The sequence below is a fragment of the Etheostoma cragini genome, chromosome 11 (genome assembly GCF_013103735.1).
Source record: "Etheostoma cragini isolate CJK2018 chromosome 11, CSU_Ecrag_1.0, whole genome shotgun sequence".
Classification (NCBI taxonomy): Eukaryota; Metazoa; Chordata; class Actinopteri; order Perciformes; family Percidae; genus Etheostoma; species Etheostoma cragini.
The window spans coordinates 24,774,654-24,779,382 of NC_048417.1; the positions used below are offsets into that span (position 1 = coordinate 24,774,654).

The following is a 4,729-nucleotide window of genomic DNA, read 5'->3' on the forward strand; positions in this document are numbered from 1 at the left end:
GGAAGGTTTTTGACCATCGTCCACATGACCAATCACATCACAGCTGAACACTGCCAGGGGGTGGATAAGGCATGCAAAGAGATTCTTCCCACGAGGCCTTGCCATAGAAGATATCAGCTATGATGTGGATGAGAACATGTGGCCAAATGCAGAAGACCGAGCAGATTAGAAGACTTCTTTTATAATTATTATTCCGGTGTTCTTTCTGTTTGTATATCTTGCAATAATGTCCTTTTGAAAATAAAGTGTTTACCGCAGCAATTCTGTCTTTGTCTTTTTTTTCATTAACTGTAGGCTACATTCTACAAAGCTACTCTGAGATGGTCATTCATTTTCTGTAATGAATTTCTGCAGCAAAAGAAACAAAATGCATGTTCAAAACCCAATCTATGATCAATACAACATACTTTCTATGGTACAAGGTATTACCTGACAGATCTGTAATAATGCAGTTTCTGTAATTTTAGCTAATTTTAGTGTTGTTCTGTCATTGTGTTATGACTGACTAAATGTTCCTGTTGGAAGAGAACATGTGTAAGTGTTTTGAATAATTATTTGATTTTGAAACATGTTTGCAGTGTTTTGTTAGATATAGTGTGTTGTGTAAGTGTATTATTGTATTTAGAAAATTAGTTTTGCAGTTTAGTTTACAAAGTGTGATTTTGAGCATGCAATTAACCGTTTTGCCAGTTGTTTGTTTGAGGTGGTGCGTTAAGAGTTTAGGAAACCTGTTAAATGCATTAAAAAAATCTGTCATAGCGATTCTAAATAACTGTAAACATGAAATGGAAAATTACCAATTAAATTAATTGTTAGTATGACAATTGTATTGACTCAAAGTCAAATGCGATCCCCACTAACACAGAACATCCGTTTTTTGTTCTCTAAGGGTTAGTTCGAACCAAACCAAACTCGTCTGGCTTTTTTATATTCCGGTTCTGATCAGGTTGACCAAAGAGCAAAGTTTGGCTGAAGTGAACAACTCACTATGGTAGACGTGTATTCCCCCTCTTTGCCATATTGCTATGCTAGTCAAGCAGTTAGCTGCTCCAAATCTTTTCTTTTCAGTAAACTCTTTGTGCACAAACAATGTTCTCAATGCTGAGTACATGTGTTGAGCCCCAGGTGAGACTTTGAGCAAATTCTCATGTTGTGTCGGGCCTTCTTAGTGTTTAAAAAATGTTGATTTTGATTATATCACAGAAGGGCCCCTAGAACTCACATTCAAAAAGGGAGGCCAGAGTTGTGCCCTAAATGGACTGCATCTATCTTGCCCTTTGTTTGTTGCTGTGCACGGCGTGTCTGCTTTGTCGCATTGTATGTTTTTAGTCATTGTGTTAAAATGCTTGCGTTCTTGTTACAAATACGTTTTCAGTCCTTTTTAGTTAGTTGTAGTGTAGTGTACAGTACATAAATAAAGCCAGTACAACCAAAGTCCTTTTAGGCAGGTTGATCGGTGGCAATCTTGCAACACTCTTTAGGCAGTGAAGGGAAAGCATACAGGAAGGGACGTAATATGTGTATGCTACACAGCTGCAATACTGGCTTTACAAACTAACCCCATGCATTTCTGTGGATGCTGTGTCTCCCCATTAGTAAGTCTCTTGGCTACAATGCAGAAATCCTGTCACATACAGTGTTTACATTGATTGTGTGCATTCATTTATTCTTTTTCTAATTAGGACAAATTGTATGGTCTTTTATTTCAGATGAATCTGTTCCACAAACAAGAAAGCATTCCGTTACGGGGCGTGTGTCTGGAATCCCTGTCCGTAAGTTAACATTATGCATGCATTTAGAAAACATTTCCTGCCATGGAACGACATTCAACCTGGTGCTTATCATGTGACTGTTCTGATTTGTGTGTCTTCCTTTCAGGTCAGCAGACGTCATTGCCCTCCACCACCTGCATGTAAGTTGCAAGACAAGGGATTGTCCAACGTAACAGCATAGGTTCCTCTTTTGCAATGCAATATGCAAGAAACCTATCATAAATGAAGTGACCAATATTCATATCTACTTTTTTTAGATGAGTTAACACCACACAGGAAACCAGCCGGTCGCCCAGAGCTCGATGGGTCTAAAGCAAGCTCGGCCTGCCACTTCAGCTTGGGACCCAGTTGAAGGTACAATGGCTTTCAATACAATTGCGTGACAAGGGACTTGAGAGAAACTTTAACTTTTTGTTGTTGTTAACAGCAGAACATCATTAAACAAAGGGAGGTGGCTCAGCCACGGAGATGGAAATGAGAGCTAAGAAGACTCACTTAAGTTGTTCACATAAGTATATAATGTATAACAACAAAACTAACAGCATTCATTTATCCATAGCCATGAGGACATCCGTTACCCACATGGATACACAGGAAAAGATGGATGAGCTGCTCAATCTCTTAGGGAGCTCCCGTCACCCTCTGCTCAGAGTCAATTACATGTTGCTGTCGCCCTGGTTGACAATCACAGAGCTGCAGGTGTTCGACAGGAGTCTCGGTCAACTGGAGTGGAGGAACTAAATGGTGATTAAGTGTCCGTAGTCTTGCCCTAAGACTAACACTATATAATTGCATAACTGCAATTATATCATAACAGGGCCACATGGGTACTTGACCAAGCTACTGCCGGGACTGAGACGCATTTTAATGATAGCATATTTACTAATCCACGCCCTGCTAGTTCCGTGTGCTATTGCGTAGATGAATAACTTTTAATTTGTTACTGTTAACATAACGGACACCTGCTGTATGAATGTGACTATAGTCCAGTGTTACATATATGTTCAAATACGGTACTTACAATACTCATCTTGAACACTAAATTTGCACTCTTGTGTCTATATTGCCAATTAAACGGATTCTGATTATTGTATATATATTTTTTGTAATTTTTGTATTGTATATTAAAGTTTTAAATCCCATCAAGTTTGGCTCTTCATTAATTCCTGTTAAGTTTAAAGTAATAATACAATTGGCACCATGGTTAATGTTTTTTAAAGGTTAGAGGAATGTAAAAAAAAAATACGTTTGGGTAACGTTCTCTAAAGGTTGCAACTTTAGGAAAACGTTAGGACAACGTTCTCTAAAGGTTGCAACGTTAAGATACTGTTAGGGGAATGTTCGCTAAAGATTGCAACAATAAGATAACATTAGGGGAATGTTCTGAGATTGTTTGATGTAACCAAAAACTAACGTTCCCAGAACGTTAAGAAAACTTTCCAATTAACCAACACATAACCAAAACACAACCAAAGCTAACCTTTAGGGAATGTTCCTGCAACCAAAAACGAACGTTCACAGCACGTTTTGCGAACCAAAAATTGTTGGCTGGGATTAATATGTCCATCTGTCCATCCAACGTGTTTAGTCCCTGTTGAAGCCGAATATAAATTGCTAATGTCAGTTTAATGTAACGTTAGCTAAGCTTATGGTAAAAAAAAAAGAAAGTAAAACATAAAGTTAATTGATTGGTCAGTAACTACATTAAGCTAGCGCTAAATTGTCAGATTTTTAAATTTTTTTATATAAGTAGCTAGCTCGCTATTCAACTTTAGTGATATATCAGTAAAACATGATGTTAAAATAACTAGTGACAATGCTCATCGGGGTGGTTTGAAGGCTAACATTAGCCAACGAAAATGGGCACCGTCTAATAACTGATGTTTTATGACCGTTGGCGCGCAGAACCCCGTTTTTAAAATCAATTGTTAACCAAATGTAATGCAGAGTGTACAGAAACAACAAACAGTGTTACTAAACTGTTTTACATAATGTAATTTTGGTGATAAGCAGGGTAAGAATAAAACGTTATAATCACAAAGTACGAACGTTAGCCTGCCGTTAGACGGCCCCCTGAACCTCTTCACCTTTTTAAAATAAGATTTAACGTTCAATTAGCTAAGCCTAACTTAGCTAAATGTCCAAAAGAATAACGTGGATAACTAACACATCTTAATATTTATCAAGTTATTTGTCAGATGAACACCAACTGCGAAAACGTTGAAATATTTGTAGCTATTAAGGTTATAGCTACGTTAAAATGAAATAGTGCTTACCATGGGGCTTGACAGCAGCAATGAAGCAGTCTCCATCCTAACCCATAGGCCATTAACATATATAAAGTCTCCACGCTAACCCATAGACCGTTAATATACAGGGCTGCCAACTTTTTCCCCAAACCTTGGAGTGAGATTTTGGGGGGCTAACCGATATTTTACCGCTTACAAAGCAATTTCTTTGGGTCTTCATCCTTTAGGGTATAAATTGGGATTTGTTATTTTTGTGGGGGATGGGGCTCTCCCTAAGGGGGTCTGGGGGTATGCCCCCCCAGGAAATCTTTTTGAAAAATAAACCATTAAATGGCACTTTCTGGAGAGTTTTTTTTGCAAAAAATGGAGAGATCAAGTCTTACATGATATCTGCAAAACTGTAGGGTTAAGAACCTTTGCATTGTTGTAGTATCAACAGGTTTTAGGGCATTTAGCATTTACATTATTAACTTCTTATGATATAAGAACTGACCCAGACAATGTGCTAAACATAATGAACCACATGAAGAGACAGCAACATATGTCAGCAACAGCTGAGAAGATCTGGGTCTGTGGTGAACCGGTCCAGGGGTTCCTGCCTGGTTCAATTCAATTCAATTCAATTTTATCTATAGTATCAATTCATAACAAGAGTTATCTCAAGACACTTTACAGATAGACCACACTCCATAATTTACAAGGACCCAA

At 38.0% G+C, this 4,729-nt stretch overlaps 2 long non-coding RNA genes across 2 annotated transcripts in view; both read right to left on the bottom strand.

The window, feature by feature from the left end:
- Positions 1-4,729, bottom strand: part of LOC117952710 — a 19,649-nt gene that overhangs the window by 3,663 nt on the left and 11,257 nt on the right. The gene's annotated exons all lie outside the window — the stretch shown is intronic.
- Positions 2,535-4,729, bottom strand: part of LOC117952719 — a 4,975-nt gene continuing 2,780 nt past the window's right edge. The window contains exon 3 of the long non-coding RNA XR_004658487.1: positions 2,535-2,547. This is a non-coding gene — a long non-coding RNA (uncharacterized LOC117952719). The remainder of the gene's footprint in view (positions 2,548-4,729) is intronic.